The sequence below is a fragment of the Ctenocephalides felis genome, unplaced genomic scaffold, assembly GCF_003426905.1.
Source record: "Ctenocephalides felis isolate EL2017-DRISC unplaced genomic scaffold, ASM342690v1 CF-g0.4_SCAFFOLD_03571, whole genome shotgun sequence".
Taxonomy (NCBI): Eukaryota; Metazoa; Arthropoda; class Insecta; order Siphonaptera; family Pulicidae; genus Ctenocephalides; species Ctenocephalides felis.
The window spans coordinates 49,371,445-49,383,820 of NW_020539725.1; the positions used below are offsets into that span (position 1 = coordinate 49,371,445).

General features: G+C 29.9%; 1 protein-coding gene across 3 annotated transcripts in view; it reads left to right on the forward strand.

Moving 5' to 3' along the window:
* Positions 1-12,376, forward strand: part of LOC113386929 (histone demethylase UTY-like) — a 210,721-nt gene that overhangs the window by 50,382 nt on the left and 147,963 nt on the right. For 2 of the 3 annotated variants that reach the window (XM_026624686.1, XM_026624688.1), the window contains exon 1: positions 7,042-7,199. The exons of the other annotated variant lie outside the window; for it this stretch is intronic. The gene's annotated coding sequence lies outside the window, so the exon portion shown is untranslated. Of the gene's footprint in view, positions 1-7,041; positions 7,200-12,376 lie in introns of those variants that run through there. 3 annotated transcript variants of the gene reach the window in all.

Below are 12,376 nucleotides of genomic sequence, written 5' to 3' on the forward strand. Positions count from 1 at the left end.
ACTTATCAGTGATTGTATACACCCTTACGACTAATTTGTTTAAATGCATCCCCATTTATATCATTTCCGCATATTCATTTAATGCTTGCTATTTTATTTAATTTTATTGTAACCGAAAATCTTTCATATGCAAATTTCATTTCATATAATGAAATCAACGCACTCATTGTATTGATTTTGACCATGTGCAGCTGTAATTGAAAGCTTGTTCAATAAATTCTGTTAGTTTGTCACATTTTTTTTATATAAATATACTTTATTATGTTCAAAATTTGTATGAAATTTTATCGAGAATATTTGATATAATTAGATTTTTTATCCAAAATATTATATAAATAGATGCAGCAGTGATGAAAAAAAATTGAAATTATGCAGTAATGCAAAAATGCAATTACAAAAATAAGTTTACTTCAGACATACGTTTGAACCCTTTGCATTCGAATGAAGACAATATGTCGAGACGATGAGTCTTATAGTAACTAAGGAATCTCTAGGCCACTATGTACCATTTCAAAAATTTAGAAATGATTTATTTTAATTATTAACTTTCCGTAGGGCAAGTTATAGTAATCGCAAAAAATCGAAAATGAAAATTTGTATATATCTTTACGTTTTAAAACCTTCTGAACATTTTGGCATACCTTAGAAAAAATGGATGTATGCGTGTGTGTGTGTTTGTGCGGATACAAATTTTCGTCGACGATTTCGGGAACACGAATTAAGTGATTTGAATAATTCAAAAAACATTCGATTCGTATTGATAAGGAGACGTGCTGATTAGTTTTTAGCAAAGGCAGGTCTTGCCGTTCCGAAGACACGGTGCAAAAAGTGGCAAAAACGGTAACTCAGTTTTTAAGAGAACGGAGCGTGCGATTTGAATAATTCAAAAAACATTTTACTTGTAATAATAACATGAAGAAAAAAAAAGCCATTTGTCAATCAAAAATGATCATTAGACATATGCACATCATATTATCAGATATTTTATAGAGATTCTAACAATAAGTATAAATTTTACGTACCAATGTTTTTACGTTAGACGGAGAAGCGGCGCTTACGCGCTTCGATATTTTTATGCTAAGAAAAAGTTCAGAATTTCCAAAATATTTCAAAATAAATTTTTCTTCAAAAAGTCTTCTTTTTTCAAAAAAAAGTAAATTTTTGTCAAAAATTTATAGTTTTTCAAAAATCTAATTTTTTCAGAGTTAATTTTTTTCAAAAATTTTAATCTTTTTAAAAAAAATAATTTTTGGTACGGGAAGTTCCGAGGCACGATGCCATGCGCCCCACTAGTTGTTTTTTCTAAATTTTTTTAAACATTTTTTTTGTAAGGTTGCATAAAAGAACATACGATTTACTGATATGTTTTAGAAAAAGCATCTCCAGTGATTAAAATGTAAAAAAAGAGATATATTCTTAAACTCTCATTTTTTCTTTATTAAGACCATTACCAAGGTGATGCCAATTTTCCTTAATTGCATCACGGTTTTCCGTTTCTATTGATGTAGTCGTGTGCCCATATTCTTAATTGCTTGTTGCAACGAGTTGTTTTATATATGGGTTTAACCTGACACTTTGCGAAATACTGTGATGCAACTGTTTGGGAAATCTTGGTTGTTTCGAACACTGGGTGGGTGCGTTTTCTATTCTTCGAAACTTATTAGTCATTTCGATGTAAACAAAGTAATAAGTTTTATTGGGGTTGCTATATCTATTATTGCATCCGTAAAATTACTTGCAGCAATAACATTTTTTAATGTTATTGCCTCATAAAATGACGCTGTATAAAAGGACTGATTTAAATAAAGGATGTATTTGAAGAAATTTAGATACACCTGACGGCGTATCTAGTAAGAATATATATTAAAAAAAATTAACAGAAATTTGACCACTACCCACTTCTTCAAAAATTGAAGTGTTTCGCAACATCTATGCATAATGCAGAATTCTCAAAATCTAATCATTTCAAAATAATTAGTAATGCTCTTTGCAAACCGAAAACTCCTAAAAAGGTCGTCATGAATGATTTAATCCTAGAGTACATGAGACGGCGCAAATCCCTATTTTCCTCGATGCTCCATGAGGTACGTGGCTTTTGGCACGTAGACACGCTAGAACTTTGTGAATGCTTAAAGCTCTGGAAGTGTATACTTATTTCGATTAATCGAAAAATGATTTTGTGAGAAACTGTTTGAAGTGGACGAATGTTGTGAACTATTTGCCAATAGATCAAGATATATTTGAGAAATTCAATTTGATAATAATATATAACATAATATAAAATAGTTCCAATATTAATTTAATGTATTTAAAACATATGAATGAAATCGGTGGTGTTGTGCTAATATTTTTTTTGCCGGAACGCTAAAGTAAAAAAAAACGGTTCAAAAAACGGTTCTCATGTTTGTTCCGGTTCCGTTCGAAAAGGAAAGAAACAAAAATCATTACAAAACTCATTTTGTGCACATATTTGTATGTTTATTACAATAATAGGAACGTTTAATAATAAAAATTAGTTAAATTATAATTTATAAAATTCACTTATTAAATCATTTTTTGTATGTAGTGATTTTTTTTTTATTTTTTTTTTGCCGGAACGCGTTCCGGCCCGACAACACCTCTGAATGAAATATATTATTGACTGCTATGATAACATTAATTATTTACTTAATTAATAACTTTAAACAGAATTTATGTTTATACTATCTATTCAAAGCTTAATAACTTCCCCTAGAGTTAAGTTATAGTAATCTCAAATAAATAGAAAACATTTTTTCTTTTGCATTCTTTACGCTTCAAGAACTTCAGATTATTTTGGCATACCTTAGAAAAAACGGATGAAGGTGTTTGAATATGTATGTGTTGTAGCATGTATATGTGTATACAATTTTTCGTCCACATTTTCGAGACCACTGATCAACTGCTTTCAATGATTTATAAACATTCTATTCGTATTGACCGGGAGACTGATCCAGGAGTTTCGGAGATACGGTGCAAAAAGTGCAAAAATCAGAACACGGAGCATCCGATTAGCATGATTCAAAAAACATTGGTTTCATATTCATATTGACGGTGAGACGTGCTGATTAGTTTTTGGAAAAGCAGTTTTCGAAAATACTGACCAAAATTCCTTGAATGTTTAATTACGGGTCGGGATGTTCCAGCAATTTATCTTACGACACGATGCCATACACTACTAGTTTATTTGATTTCATCCACGTACATCAAAATTTTTAACTTCCCGTAGGGTTAAGCTATAGTAATGGGCTAAAAATCGAAAATGAAAATTTTTGCATATCTTCACGTATCAGAGGTTTTTGAACATTCTGTGTGTGTTTTGTATGTCCACATTTTTTCGTCCACGTTTTCGGACGCACGGATCAACCGATTTGAATGGTTCAAAAAACATTCGATTTCTATTGATAGGGATATGTGCTGATTAGTTTTTGGCAAAGGCAGGTCCGGACGTTACGAAGATACTGAGCAAAGAGTGCAGAAAATAGAAATCGAGTTTTTGACTGATTGGAGTATCCGATTTGAATGATCCAAAAACATTCAAATCGTAATGATGGGGAGAAGTGGGGATTAGTTTTAGGAAAATGCAGGTTCAGCCATTTCGAAGATACGGAGCTGAATGTATAAAAAATGGTAGTTTTTGAGAGAACTAAGCGTCCGATTTGAATGATTTTAAAAAAAATCTGGTTGTGTTGATGAACGATTGCTTTTGGGAAAGAATTTCCCAAAGAAAAAAAAATTTAATATCAAAAATAAATCGAATTTTAATTTTGTTCTAGATAAAGTTCTAAAGCTCACTTATATACTTAAATAATTTGAACTTTGCAATTCAGTTTATATAATTCTTATAAATATTAGACAATGTCCTTCATTTTAAATTAGATTGATTAAGTTTTGTTTTTTAGTTTTTGTAAACATATATAAGTTACAGTATTGAAAAAATAATCTATTTGAAAACATTTAATATGCCTCGAATATTTCCTTACGGTACGGGAAGTTCCAGCAATTTTACTTTAGGCACGATGCTATTCACCACTAGTTCACTTTTTATGTATATTTCTTCAATGAAATTATTATCGCATCATTTTAAATCAACTCATAACTAGATCCCTTTTCGAAATACTCGACATTGTGTATGCGCAGGGCACCGGGCAAAGCGAGAGGGACTAGGTGTAATTTCGTTTCCAAGCCCGATCGACTCTTCCTTTCTTTCCATCGAGCTCCTCGGCACTTCCAAATGTTTTTATTTCGGGGATACAAATACAATGCCGTGAACTTGCTGCATGCATACCGAAAAAGCTGGATCCATCAATACTGAATGGCGCGTTGATGACTATCGTGGAAATGGTTATCAAACCAGGGATCCATCAAATACTGGAACTATTCAGGGTGTTTTGGCCAGACTCATATTTTTCATTTCTCAAAGAAATTACAGTCCATCTTGTGGTAGACAGTTTAGTAATTAGGACTATGCGTTAATTATAATTATACCTTTCCATGGTGAAGATTTATAACATATAAGTTAGCATATATGGAAAATTTCAGAAAAAATAAACTTAAATCTAAGCACGATCCAACATACAATGGGCAGACACATGCCTTAAAAATAATTCTGAATTTTGTTATTTAGTTTAGTAATTAGGATGATGCGTTAATTATAATGGCTTTTAAAAAGCTATACTGTAGCAGACCTTTCCATGGTGAAGATTTATAACGTATAAGTTAGCATATATGGAAAATTTTAGAAAAATTAACTTGAATCTAAGTTCGATCTAACTTATAATGCGCTGACACATGCCTTCGAAATAATTTTGAAGCTTTGTTTTACATTTTCAAGCCCTCGAATAATATTCTATATATGAATGAATCGTGCGTTATCAATATTTCCATTTCAATTTCAATTCAATATTTTTTGCTCTAACATAATTTTATCAACTATTTAGATTTCATTATGCCCAGCATAAGATTTTTATAGCAGTAGATTGTTTAGTATGGAAAATATGATTTTAATTTTTCATATATATTCAATATTATTTCATACCCTTTTCTGCGAATATGCTTTGAAATTTTTTTTATTATAATTATATTTTGTTTATGAAATCTAATTTTTTATACGAAAATGAATTGGCATGAATGTACAATTAACATATGATTGTATTTATCTCAGATAAATTAACTATAATTATGGTTTGATAATAAGATAATGAAGTGACTGAAAAATAGCTCGAAATAATTAATCCTAATTTAATATAATTAAATCTTTTTTTTTATTACCAAAATAAATTGACATTAATGTACAATTAAAATTGATTGGCATTGACATTAAAATTATTGTATTTTTCTCAAATACATCGACTATTATTATGATCTGATAATAAGATAACGAAGTGACTGAAAATAGCTTAAAACCTAAAATGAAAGAAGTTAGCGATTCATATGGAGTGAAAATTTAAATGCAATAAACTATAGATTACATATTTACCTTTAACATTAAATAATTATTAGCTTCGTTTTTTTACTGATGAAATTAACGAGTAATGAAGTATTGAATATTATAGAAAAGCAAATGTCTTGAACGGAAAAGAAAAAAATAGTTATTCTTATGCTTGTTGTTGCATTTCATGTAAGAAATGATTGAGAGAACATTTGTATTCTCAATAATTTATTTCATTGTTCTTAATTTGCTTGACGAATTTTGTTCTATTAACCAATTTTGAATATGCCAACAATTTTAGCTTTTTTTATTAGCCTGTTTTTCTTAATTTATAATTTCTCGTAGGGTCAGAAAAATGGATGTGTGTGTGTGTATGTATGTATGGATACAATTTTTCGTCCATCGATTTGAATGGTTCAAAAAACATTCGATTCCTATTGATAGGGAGATCAGCTGATTAATTCTTGGCAAAGGCAGGTCCAGCCGTTTTAGAGATACGAAGCAAAGAGTGCAGAAAATAGAAATCGAGTTTTTGAGAGAACGGAGCATCCGATTTGAATGATCCAGAAACATTCAATTTGTAATGACGGAGAGAAGTGGTGTTATGTTTTTGGTAAAGGCAGATCCAGCCGTTTTGGAGGTATCGAGCTAAATGTGCAAAAAATTGCATTTTTTGAGAGAACTAAGCATCCGATTTGAATGATTCAAAAAACTTTCTGCCGCACATCTATCTAGTTCTACCATAAAACAAAGATAAATCAAGTTATGGTAGTACCATATTTGATTTATGGATATGCTAAATTAATTTAATTTTAGACATATTTAATTATTGCAGTGGTCTACAGAAATAACAACCACAAATTCAGTAAAATTTTATCATATTTAATAGTTGATCTTATATAGGTTACATTTTGGTAAGTTCAAGGGTGCGAATTTTCCAAAGGGTTTCCTGGTAAAGTTTGAGAACCTTTAGTTTTGCTGAAAATCCCTATATGTAGGAAACCGGTAAACTGCTGATGTTGAGGAAAAGAGAGTATACCATCGTTATTTATCTCGCTTCCACTCCGTTCTATGTTCTAAATAAGCGTTGCGAGTTCAGTCAACGCGCAGACATCGTAGGGAACGGGTGTGGAGCTCGGCTGGGTTTGTCCTTTTATTATTTATGTATATTAAGACTACTTATTTATTTAACGTCCAGTATCTATTTTCATGTGTGATATAATAAATTTCTTTTGTGTAATAGACTATTAGATACATGTGTGTTCAATACGACCTATCGTCCCAAAATTGTGTTCTCGCATAAATACATTCGTTCCGGAAGCGAATTCAAATCTAGCGCGTAAGTGATTTAAATTGGTGGTCCGGAAGCAGTGATGTCAATTTGCATTTTTTTTAAAATATAATACATGTGTTCATTCACTCGAATCGTAATTAAGTATTAATATTATAATAGATAAGTGTCTTCTACAATGTTCGTGTAAAATAACATATTTAAATGCCACTTTATCAGAAGATCCGTGCTATAATTTATCGATCTGATAGCTTATGTAAACATTACGATATGAGGACAGCCTAGTGTCGAATTACTAAGTGCGGGTCTGTTAGAAGGTACTTTAAAAAGTGACAAAGTATCTAATTCAAGTTAGTTTTGTGTAGTGTTTTGAATGAGTTTCGTGTGTAATTTTTCGTTGATCATGAATCGGTGACAGTGTTAGTGTATACGATTGGACGCTCAGAACGCATTCTGACGGTGAGTCAGTGAACTTATGTATATATTGTATCAGGTCTAGACGAATAACGGTCTACCACGATTTACATTTTAGACAAAAATTATATACTTTTAAAATTTGATCATCTATAACTAAGGTATATATTAAGATCAGGGAATATTTAATTTACCTGCATAATATATATTTTTTTACTTTTGTTAAAATTTCATTCGCGTCCTCTTATCATTCATAAATCATATCATATAAATATGTACATATATCGAATTCGTATATATGTATTTAAAAAAGTTACCATGGTCCATCCAAAAATTGATCTGATATTATCGTGGCAATCAACGTGTTTAATACCTGTTTAAATATGCCCTGTGCTTTCATAAACCATACATTCATTCATCCATACTTACAATATAACTGTTAGGTAAATCCCTGGACAGGTTTTCACATATTTTGATTAAAACCAAGTGGTAGGGGTAGTCTACCCCGAAGGATTTTTTTAAATTTTTGAGGCTAATTTTTAAAAAGATAAAAAAGACAAACCTAAATTTTCGCCCTCTTACCAGAAGCCCTATTTCGTAAGAATTGCTATAGTAACTAATTACATCATTGTTCATCTCGATTTCTGCCAGTTTTTGAATAAGTTTAAATTGAGCTTTTTGGAGCTTATGAAAAAGCTCAATTTTTCATAGAAGAAAATTAATTTCATCAACAATTGCCCAACTTTAACACTTATTTAGTTATATAACATACAATATTTACTGAAAGTAAAAAATACTGATAAGCTTATAAGCTTATATTATATACTGGGATGCTGAATGGGATATTTCTCTTGTTGATGCATCTAATACAGGTCAACAATCAATCACGTAAGATACGTGTGCTATTATCCATCTTAATAACATTTGGATGTAACAAAAACACATTTTTCGTCAATATTTGGTATATTATAAATTTACGAATTAATATTGATACACATTTTTGCGTTATTTATCATTAAAATTTAATTAATATAATTGTATGTACATATGTGTAAATATGTGATTTACATCATCAATTCATTTACAATTGTTTTTTTTTGGTTGGATAGTTTAAAAAAATTTATATGTTTTTCTTCTATTTTGTACAGTTTATATAATTCATTTGGAAAATGATAATATTTACCAGAAATTATAAATAAAGTATATCAGGCACACTATGCGAATATAATTGTGCGATATTTTTTTAAAATCGTTTGAATTTTTCATATATTTTTATTTTATTTTCATATATATTTGTACCTATTTGGGACCCGGACGATTGGGCGTCTGGGTATGATGGTAAATTTTTCATATTCAGGGAAAAATATTATTTACCCAATGACGTCACATGAAATTAGTAGTGTAAATTTTCATATACCTTTGCACCTTTGCAATAATCCCAGGTAATTACACCGGTTACTTACGTACCTATTTTTAAAAATACCTATGATCATAAGCGTAAAATCTACGTGTTCAATTCAGCTTCAAAACTAGGAAATTCCACACATGAGTATTTAAAACCCAAAGAGTTCTCACAGAAGATTTTAAAAATAACAGTAAAAACATACTTTTGTAAAAACAAACGGAATCATATTTGTTTTTATACTGCCACGTGTTTGTGACAGTTCCTATTAGATTCCAATTTGATTTAAATGTCCGAGCAAACATAGTTTGCGATCGTGTGAGCTAAATTTGTGTTTGTAATATATTCTGATGATTTTATAACAAATCATAAAGCTTAGTGATTTATATCGGAAAATAATTTGGATGAACAGGCAATTAGTTTTGTGAACTACTCTATTAGCCTTTTTTTTTTTAATATTCGCACCTATTTCCTATGGAATTTATGGCAAATTTTTGGTAGTACTTAGAATATTTGAATTGATTACCAATCATATGATTACTAGCCAAAATTTATTCGAATTACTGTTTGCTTTTGTTTATATTAAATGTTAATTTCATGAGTCAGTCCATAAATTACCCACTGTTCCGGCAATCCGGATAATAATTAGAATTTATTAAATAAAGATAGTTTAATATTTGCCGTGCTTGAATAAATAGGTTTTTAATGCAGAAAAGATAATTTAATTTTATGACAATTTAAAAAATAGAAGCATAAATACTTGCACCTCTTTTTTTTATTCTTGGTATATTCAATTTTGGCTCCATATCAATTAAAAATGTTTGATCTCTCAAAAAGTGTGTCAGATATAGATTTCATGATTCTAAAATTAGAACCAATAGGTCATAATCGTGCGTTATGCATGCATGTTTTTCTTTTTATCAGCATCTGTTATCAGATGATTGTACATGGTGGGTAAGCCTTCTGTACAAAGTCTAGTGCCGCTGATTATTAATGAGTTAATTAACTGCTTCCTGGTACGTCATGAAATATTCAAGCTTTTTACTTTATTGTTTTTACTAAAGTAACACAAGTATCAAGACTATTGATCTTATATTTAGTAACTGTATTCGTATATTTTGGTTTTTTCAAGTACTATGTTGTGCCAAGTTTATTGAACTAGCAATTTCCTGCGTCCAATTTGGACTTTTCAGTTCTTTTTCTGTTCAATGCTAATCTCTATTCGTCAAGTTTTTATATGTGTGTAATAAACATTTAATTAAGCGAAATCAGTTACTATGATACACATGTTTTATAATATCTGTGCCTATTTCATAATGGAACATCAACAAGTTTATGGTAGTACCCAAAATGTCTTCCCTCAAATCGAATGCCAGTGGTAAAAGAGGTCCGGATATGATGGTTGACACACATTTTGCTATGTATTTTAATATGATTTTACATTAAGGAATGTTACAAGAGTTATAAAAAACAATTAAATACTAAATTCACTCCATGAAATAGAATCCAAATGTTACTCTTTCTTATTAAATGCACCAGAATGTGTATATCCACATACTACCAAAGTATGTATTCCAAAACTTTTTTTCAAACATCCATCAATTCTATTATTTAAATTGTGTTAATAAATAGTTTCAAATTTAGAAAATAACAGTAAATAGAGTCCACTTTTAAAATTAGATGTAAACTCGTAGACATTCGTAGTAAAAGCTAATTATAACTGTACTGTCTGTGAACTCGCGTGAATCACTGTGGCCATTTAAACGGGATTTCTTACGTTTTTTGTGTTTTGAATGAGGCATTAATGGTTATAAATGTAGATAATCATATTATCAAAATAAATAGTAAAGTTTTATTATTTTCATAGTGGTTAATTTTAATATAAAGTTCGGAAGATTTATCAGAGATTTTTCAAATAATTTTGAAAAATGTTTAAATACATTTAGATATTTTTAATATATTTCTAAGTCGTTTAGTCACTGGATTGGCATTCGATTTAGACATTTTAATAAGTACTACCAGAAATTTGCTGATGCTCCATATGGAATAGGGACAGATATTAAAAAAAAACAAATATATTTCTGAGGCAGATGTTGTTTGGTGATTAAGGCTTTTTTATAATACATTCAATATTTGCTTTGCTAATTTAACTCTTCTATTTTAGAAGTTTAACCATATTGAAATAACTAATGTTGTAACAATGTATTACTTAAAAATTGGAAGCTGATGACTTTAAAGTTTAAAGCCATTAGCTGCCAGTAAACCGAAATAAAATTGAAAAGTTTGGTTTTCACATATTAAACTATTTACACAGATTGAGTTTTCACATTTATTGACACATGATTGATATCTTTACAAGCTCTAATCATGTTTGAACAAGTAATTAATTTTTTTGTAACAATTACTTACCAAGAAAATTGGAATTTATTTTCTCCAAGTAATTTGGAATACTAAGATATATTTTTTAGTTAGTTAGTTATGTCACAATTAGAACGAACTAATATTCAAATTAGCATTTCTTAAACTAATCCCTGGTTCGCTGGTTTGATACCAGCCACTGTCAAGTCTGACATCAGACTGCTTTGATGTCTAATTTCCACTTGAAGTCATAGACCTTAATATGATCTCAAGTAAAAATGGTCTCTCGTGGGTATAGTTGCATACAAATATACCCAGCTACTGCCAAGTCTGACATCAGACAGCTTTGATGTCAAATTTCCACTTCAGGTCATAGATCTTGATATGATCTCAAGTGAAAGTGGTCCATCGTGGGTAAAGTTGCATGTAAGTCATAAAAATGTCAACAAATACTTGGAGTATAATTAATTAGTCATAACTGGATTGGACAACTACTGAGTTATCATTTATTTTAAAAGCCATAGAATAACGTCAAAACAATTATTGAATGTCCTGGTGTGACAGATTGTAATTAAAAGTATACAAAAACATAGCAGTTCAATGATATAACAAGATACAATTGCAGTGCGTAATTCAACTAAAAGTATCAGGAAAAAATTTTGTTTCTTAGTCTCTCTTGGGTATAGTTGCATATAAATATACCCAGCCACTGCCAAGTCTGACATCTGGCAGCTTTGATGTCAAATTTCCACTTGAAGTCATATTTCTGAATATGATCTCAAGTGAAAGTGGTCCATCGTGGGTAAAGTTGCATGTAAGTCATAAAAATGTCAACAACTTGGAGTATAATTAATTAGTCACAACTGGATTGGACAACTACTGGGTTACCATTTATTCAAAAAGCTATAGAATAACGTCAAAACAATTATTGAATGTCCTGGTGTGACAGATTGTAATTAAAAGTATACAAAAACATAGCAGTTCAATGATATTACAAGATACAATTGCAGTGAGTAATTCAACTAAAAGTATCAGGAAAAAATTTTGTTTCTTCGTCTCTCGTATAGTTGCAAATAAATATACCCAGCCACTGCCAAGACTGACATCAGGCAGCTTTGATGTCAAATTTCCACTTGAGATCATAGATCCTAATATGATCTCAAGTTAAAATGGTCTCTCGTGGGTATAGTTGCATGTAAGTCATAAAAATGTCAACAAATAGTTTGAGTATGATTAATTAGTCACAACTGGACTGGACAACTACTATGTTGCCATCAAAAAGTCAAATTACTGATTAGTAGTGTTTAGTAGGACAGATTGCAATTAAAATATTACAAGAAAAAAAGTTAGCAGTACAATAATATAACAAGTTAACTTTGCAGTGAGTAATTTAATTTCGAAGTATCAGGAAGAAATTTTTTCTTCATATTTTTTTATTATTAAATTTATATGTAACAATCAG